This window comes from Anastrepha ludens, chromosome 6 (assembly GCF_028408465.1).
Source record: "Anastrepha ludens isolate Willacy chromosome 6, idAnaLude1.1, whole genome shotgun sequence".
Taxonomy (NCBI): Eukaryota; Metazoa; Arthropoda; class Insecta; order Diptera; family Tephritidae; genus Anastrepha; species Anastrepha ludens.
Window position 1 is genome coordinate 54,493,913 of NC_071502.1, and position 8,122 is coordinate 54,502,034.

The 8,122-nt window shown below is 40.5% G+C and overlaps 1 protein-coding gene across 3 annotated transcripts in view; it reads right to left on the bottom strand.

Annotated features, from left to right (window-relative positions):
- LOC128866861 (diuretic hormone receptor) overlaps window positions 1–7,548 on the bottom strand; it is a 132,973-nt gene extending 125,425 nt beyond the window's left edge. For all 3 annotated transcript variants that reach the window (XM_054107878.1, XM_054107879.1, XM_054107877.1), the window contains exon 1: window positions 7,353–7,548. The gene's annotated coding sequence lies outside the window, so the exon portion shown is untranslated. The remainder of the gene's footprint in view (window positions 1–7,352) is intronic.
- Window positions 7,549–8,122: the final 574 nt, after the last annotated feature.

The window sequence follows — 8,122 nt, forward strand, 5'->3', positions numbered from 1 at the left end:
CCTGATCGAGAAACGCGAAACCAAATCGATCATGTTGTGATAAATGGAAGACACGCTGAGATCCGAAGACCCAGCATCGACTTGGATCATTACCTTGTTGCAGCCAAACTACGCACACGCCTCTGTGCAGCGAAAAGCGTACATCTAACTACGCACAGAATGTTCGACATCGAAAAGCTGCAATCACAACAGACAGCCAGAATATTCGCCGCTCGACTCTCACTCCTGCTCTCAGAGAGTACTGCCCAACAAACCGGCATGCACGAGCAATGGAGCAACATTTTTCGTTCTCTACGTACCGCCGCCGAAGAAGAGATCGGATTCCGGGGAGCCCGAAAAAACAGTTGGTACGACGAGGAATGTCGAAATACTGCCGCCGAAAGAAAAGATGCTGCTTATAGAGCCATGCTGCGATCGGGCGCAACGCAAGCCATGTGGGATCGCTACAGAGAACTAAGAAAGGAAGAGAGACGTATTATCCGACAAAAGAAACGAGAGGCCGAAATACGTGAGTGCGAGGAGCTTGAGATGCTGGCCAACAGGAACAACGCCCGAAAATTCGACCAGAAAGTTCGGCGGCTTACAGAAGGTTTCAAGGCCGGGGCGTTTTCGTGTAAGAACAAAGACGGCGATCTGGTGACTGACATCCAGAGCATTCTTCAATTATGGAGGGAACACTTCTCGAACGTATTAAATAGCGACAGATGCGCATGTCACAGAGAATGTGGAGATCCCGATACCCCAATCGTTGACGCCAAAATTGTCGTTCCGTTACCCGACCATGACGAGGTGAGCATAGCGAGAACGCGTCTAAAGAACAACAAAGCCGCGGGCGCCGACGGACTGCCGGCTGAGCAATTCAAACATGGCGACGAGGAGCTGGTAAGGTGCATGCATCAGCTTCTATGCAAAATATGGTCGGATGAAAGCATGCCTGCCGATTGGAATTTAACTGTGCTCTGCCCAATCCATAAGAAGGATTACCGCGGGATTAGTTTTCTTAATAGCGCTTATAAGGTTCTAGCGAGCGTATTGTGTGAAAGGCAAAAGCCCACCGTCAACCAACTGATTGGACCTTATCAGTGTGGCTTTAGACCTGTAAAGTCTACCATTGACCAAATATCCACAATACGCCAAATCTTGGAAAACACCCATGAAAGGAGAATCGACACACACCATCTTTTCGTCGACTTCAAAACTGCATTCGACAGTATGAAAATGAGTTTCCTGTATGCCGTGATGTCTGAATTTGGTATCCTCACAAAACTATTACGGCTATGCAACATTACGTTGCTCAACACCAGCAGCGCCGTCAGAATACCAAACGAGGTTTCAGCCAGGGTGACTCGCTGTCGTGTGACTTCTTTAACCTGATGTTGGAGAGCATCGTACGAGCCGCAGAACTTAATCGCTCAGGCACAATATTTTATAAGAGTGTACAATTGTTGGCGTATGCCGATGATATCGACACCATCGGCCTTAACAACCACGCTGTTAGTTCTGCCTTCTCCAAACTGGATAAAGAGGCAAAGCGAATGGGTCTGGTAGTGAACGAGTACAAAATGAAGTACCTCCTGTCTTCAAACAAACAGTCGGCGCACTCGCAATGAGCAATAAAGTCCTATCTCGACGAACAAAACTTACACTCAGCAAGGCCCTCATCATGCCCATCCTAACGTGTGGCGCAGGAGCGTGGACGATGACAACATCCGATGAAGCGACTCTGAAAGTATTCGATGCGGTACCAGCAGGTGGCAGTAGAGGAAGAGGAAGGCCTCCTCTGCGTTGGAAAGATCAGATGGAGAAGGACTTGGCTTCATTTGGTGTGTCCAATTGGCGCCGGTTAGCACGAGAAAGAAACGACTGGCGCGCTTTGTTAAACTCGGCCAAAATCGCGTAAGCGGTTATCGTGCCAATAAAGAAGAAGAGAAGAAGAAGAATTAAACAGACGACTGGAAATAAATGTATGAGAAAAAGGGACTTGCAAATTTCCGAACGCGTTAGTTTGCAGACCCATGTTTATTGAGACATTTTTGCGTCTTTTTTAATTCTTTTTTTAACACTCTGTTTTGCGAGCGTCTTCCTACAAATACACACTTCAAATGGTCATATCGAGTAAAAAACTGTGTTAAAATAAAAATATTTAGTAGAGACAAATCTTTCATCTTTCTGTACGGGAAATGCTATTTCTTTGTTTGATAACTCATCTTGAGGTTTTTCGCATACGCAGTCAATAAATTGAATTACTTGGAGCTATTTTGAAAAGTTATGTTGAACCAGGAAGGGTCCACTTGAGAAAGTAAATTTTAAATTAAAACATGAAAATTACAAATACAAATGATGAAATTTCAGATTACCAGATTGATGTAGATATTCGTAGATCATCAAACCATGCATTTTAAGTTAAAATAGTTTCACAAATTCTCATATTCATCTCTCTCTCTCTCTCTTTATCTCGGCTATCACAAGGCTGATAATGAGTTAGTTGTAGGGAAAAATTGGCATTTCTCGATTTTTATTATCCAGAGATTATAAAGAAGTTCATATATATTTTATCTCGTACAATTTAAGCGAAATAAGCGAGAAATAGTAGGCTCTAATACATATAAATGGTCCTTCAAAACACGTGCCTAGAAGTTGTTTGAAAATAAAACATGTAAAAATTGAGATTCTTTCACTATTTTTGTTCAAAATACTGCTCTTAAGAATTATATGTAAAAAAATACATAATTTAAGTGTCCACTACGAGCACGCCTGCGGGAAAAATTCACCAAATAATCGATTCATGAAGGCCTAATTGTTGAGAACGTCGAGATATCGATATTGAAGGTTGTTCGGCAACACTTCGCCCCATTGCAGCAATACTCTCAACAGATGGCCTCCTTTTTGGTCCGCCGGGCCTTTTTCCATCCTCGACAAAGCCAATTTCTTAAAATTTTGTTTAGTTTTCACCACTTTCCCTTTATTCTTAATTTCCAGATTTTTTTTTTCAAATATACTTATACCATATTTTTATATACATATTTCTTAAATATACTATACAGAAAATATTATATAAGTCAAAGTTTTAAACTTGATACAAAATTAATAAAAAAAACTACAACTTTTCGTGAAAATGTCGCACTTTTTAATCTGAATAAAAAAAAGTACTCAGTTTTGCGGTCTATCAGATATTATTATTATATTATTTATTCTGCCACCGTAGCCGAATGTGTTGGTGTGTGACTAACTTTCGGAATTCGGAGAGAACATAGCTTCGAATCTGCGTGAAGCACCAAAATGAAGAAAAAGTTTTTTCTAAAAGCGGTCGCTCCTCGGCAGGCAATGGCAAACCTCCGAGTGTATTTCCTCATAAAAAATATCTGCCGTTTAGAGTCGACTTGAAACTGTTGGTCCCTCTATTTGTGAAACATCAAGATGCACACCACAAATAGGAGGAGGAGCTCGACCAAATGCAAGTTTGAAGTGGTTAGCGGTTGTCTCCATTATATGGAGAAGATGCTAAACACCGTCTGGGAAATAGATTAATAATAATTTACGAGGATTTGGAGCCAAATTAGCTAAAAAGAAAACAAACAAAAAACTTCAAACTCATTCATTTTTGCTAAAAAGGTAAAGCCAATTTTGCTTTTTGTACTAGGTAGGTAGGTAGGTAGGTAGGGTGGTTGTCGCAAGACACACTTAGACCTTCGGCAGGTCCATTGTGATACCACTGGAGCTTATCCTTACTCTACGTGTTCCCTTTCAAACCATCCGGTTGCTTTAATAAACGAGCAGAGCTTCGTTAGTTTTAGATGGGCTATATCCGCTACATCGGTTAGAAATGCTGTATCGAGGGTGCGCAGCCTTCTCCTAGCTAGGCTTTCACACTCACATAAAAGGTGTCTGACTGTTTCCTCTTCTTCTGTATTTAGACAGCTTCTACAGAAATCGAAGTATGGGAGTCCTAACCTTCTAGCGTGGCTGCCTATTAAACAATGACCTGTTAATACACCTATCATTTTTCTTATAGATTCCCTGTTGAATCTTAGCAAGATCTTCGATCGACCGCTGTTCCAGTTCGGCCATGTCTGTCTGCTTAGTTCGCATGTTGTGAGGTTTTGCCAGATTGTATTTACCTTTTTGATGGTTTCCCTGTCTATAAGTAATTTACAAGTGGCTATAGGCATGGGTATCAGCGCCTTATCCGGTTCGAGATCGAGCGTTGTACCGGCTCTTGCAAGTTCATCCGCCTTACAATTTCCTGGAATGTCCCTGTGGCCTGGTACCCAGATAAGGTGCACCTTGTAGCACTTAGATACGTCATCTAGTAGTTTAAAACATTCTAGAACTGTTTTTGACGAGTGTGTCTTTGATTCCAGCGCTTTTATTGCTGCTTGACTGTCCGAGTAAATGAAGACTTCATTTGTGGATAATACTCTCGTTTTCATTTCTTTAAGCCCCTCTTTTATGGCAGTGACTTCCGCCTGAAACACACTGCAATGATCAGGTAAGCGGAATGATTGGCATACTCCGAGTTTGTCGGAGTAGACCCCTCCCCCTACTTTGTTATCCAGTTCTGAGCCATCTGTGTAGATGTTTACTTCATTTATCTTAACAATGAGCCCGTTATCCCATTCCTCTTTGGAAGGAAATACTGTGACGAAGGATTTATACAAATTGATGTCCTTGGTCCTACAGAAATCCGTTGTGTGGGGAATGCAGGGGAATTGTGCTAAAATTGAGGAGTGTCCTCTTTGGTTCGTTCTGAGTAGGCCGATTTCTCTTAGCCTGAGAGTTGCTTTGGCAGCTGTTTGCTTACCGTACTGCTCTATTGGTAAAATGTTAAGCATGATATTTAGTGCATCTGTGGGTGTGGTTCTGAGGGCCCCGCAGATGCAAAGACTGGCCATTCTTTGTACGTGTGCCATGGTTCTTTTAATGTACAATTTATCTAAAGCTGGCCACCATACTAATATGCCGTATGTTAGGATAGGTCTCACAATTGCCGTGTAAAGCCAGTATACGATAGATGGGGAGAGACCCCAACTTAGTCCTATTAGCTGTTTACAAGAGTATAGTGCTATTGTCGCCCTTTTTACTCTATCTTCGACATTTGCCTTCCATGTTAGCTTTCGGTCTAGTATTAGACCTAAGTAGCGGGCCTCATCACTAAATGACAGTGCCGTTCCTCCTAGAGTCGGAGGAGTTATATTCGGTATTTTGTGTTTCCTGGTAAATAGGATTAGTTCAGTTTTATTGGGGTTGACGCTTAGCCCATTTGCTTTTGACCAGTTTTCAACCATATTTAGTAAATCCTGCATGACTTCTACGAGTGTATTGGGGAATTTCCCCCTTACTACCATTGCAACATCGTCCGCATATGCTACTACGTGTTGTCCTCTCTCCTCTAGGCTCTTTAGCAATGAGTTAAGTGCCAGCACCCATAGGAGAGGGGACAGCACGCCGCCTTGAGGTGTTCCTCTGCTAACTTTTTTCTTGATCTCTGAGGCCCCTAGGGTTGCGATCACAAATCTGCTTAAGAGCATGTTTTTGATGAACTCAACCAGAGCGCCAGAGATCCCGAAATCCGTCAGTGCCTTTATTATGGTATCCGGTAGGATGTTGTTGAATGCGCCCTCGATATCTAGGAAGGCTACCAGTGTGAATTCTTTGTTATACATTGACTTCTCGATTTCTGTAACAAGTGAGTTAAGTGCTGTTTCAGTTGATTTCCCTTTACAGTACGCATGTTGTGAGATGCTGAGCTTATTAGGGCTGATGTTAGCCCTAATATGTTCTTCTAAAATTCTTTCAAATGTCTTTAGCAGAAAGGAGGATAGGCTTATTGGCCTGAAATCCTTAGGTGTTGTGTGTGAACTTTTTCCCGCTTTAGGGATAAAGACCACTTTTACCTCTTTCCATGTTGATGGGACACTTTTCAGTTTCAGAGCGGCCTTAAATATGGCCGTCAACCACTCCATGATGTAGTTGAGTGAATGTTGTATTTGGGCCGGGAATAATCCATCTGGGCCCGGTGATTTAAATGGTTTGAACGTGTTCACTGCCCAAGTTATCCTAGTTTCAGTGATTATTTCTTCAATGTCAGATTTTGATCTTTCTGTACCATTGTCGATTACTACGTTAGATGATTCGTTGCAGGGAAAGTGTGTGTCCACTAGCAACTTCAAAGTTTCGTCACTCGAAGTAGTTCAACTCCTGTCCGGTTTTTGGAGGTATCCGGTATTGGAGGTATCCGGTTTGTGCTATAAAAGGTGATTTCTCTACCTCTAATTGGTATATTTCATACGCTATTACGAAACCCTAAATTATTGCCAAATTATGTCAGGATGCTTGAGACTAAAAAAGGCCGGGTTCCCGGAACTTCGGGACTAATATCCCTAGTCAGTTTCTGTACAACGGAAAGCATTGCTTTAAGTTTGCCAATTGTACGACATTCACGGAGCCTTAAATCCACTGAGTGGTGTCTCCAAAGTCTCGCCCACCATCTCTGAACTAGTTGTCATACATCGTAAATGCTCGCCCATCCATGCAGGGCGTAGCCCATACTTTAAAGGTCCCAAGTAAGACAATCTATACAATACTGTTATCAAATGAAAAATGTAGTACCTTGACGTTAATGAAAGGAACGTGAAACGTAAATTCTGATATCTAAGAAGTAAGTCAATTTAGCTAATGGAATAAAATAAATTATTTATCCCGTAATTACATTCAAATGAGCAATAACTTATTAAACAGAACAAAAATTAATAAATAATGTGTTACATATAGCACATAAAGGGTATTTCAGAAGTGACGCCTGGTTACCAGTAGTGAATAATTCTTAGACGGTACCTTTTTTAAGTCATCTTTGACATTTGTCAAGTAGACGAATGTACCTACCATTTTACACGATAGAACAACGCGTCAACATTACTGAAACCTATTATTAAAATGGCCGATATTTAAGAACAACATATTGAAAAAATCTTGATTTTTTTGATAGAAATAATCATCCCAATGATCAAAAAATTTAAGAAACTGGTTCTGTTGAGGATAGAAAAAGGACTGGCAGACCAAGAACTGGACGTTCTGTTGAGAATATCGCTGTTGTGGCGAACGATATCTAGATGTTCTCAACAATTAGGTATTCATAAATCGACTATTTGACATTTTTACTTGTAGACGTGCTCATGGGTGCCATTTAAATGATGCCATTTTTCACATATAGTTTAATTCTTAAGAGCCGATTTTGAATAAAAGCAGTACAAGCGAAAGCGAATCCAAATTTTTACATGTTTTATTTTAGAACAGACGTCTTTTGAAAGACCCTTTATAATATATAAATACATATACCATACGAGTATACATACCTGCTTGCATGCATGTATTTAGCCAGCGAAGACAGGCATAGAGTAAGATGTATTTATTTTAATTGTTGCTCTCGTAGAATTTATTTACTCAAGTATTTATGAGTTCACTTAAATAGTTCCAATAAATGAACAATTCAAAACTGCATTATTATTGTCGCACTGCTCCGCTTCCGGCTCTCATTCTGTACAATCTAATATATGGTTTTCCTGTATGCACATTTATTTGTTACGACTGAGCGGATAATAAAAGACACTTATATATATGCATATAATCGTATATATTTACATGCATAACTTATATAATGACAACTTGAATACGTTGCCGCTTTTGCCCGACAAACAGCGTGAATTAGATTCCAAAATACAGTAACTTTCATTCTGTCTCTCGTTGTAAACAAAACCTTTTTATACTTGTTGTATTAAGCGAAATCAAAAGAGAGAGGGGAAATGGTAAAAGGGAAAATGGTCTAAAAAAAAAATTTTTTAATTCGCGCTCACAGAGCATATTTTGGGGAATATATTACTGAGTATATATAAAAATAAAAATAAATAATTGGCGCGTACATTTTGTTAGGGTTTTGCCGAGCTCCTCCTCCTATAGAGAGATCTACAGTTTTAAGTCAACTCCCACTGCTGATATTATTTATGAGGAGCTTTTTCATGGCAGAAATACATTCGAAGGTTTGCCATTGCCTGCCGAGGGACGACAGCTATTAGAAAAAAACTTTTTTCTTCATTTTGGTGTTTCACGGAGATTCGAACCTGCGTTC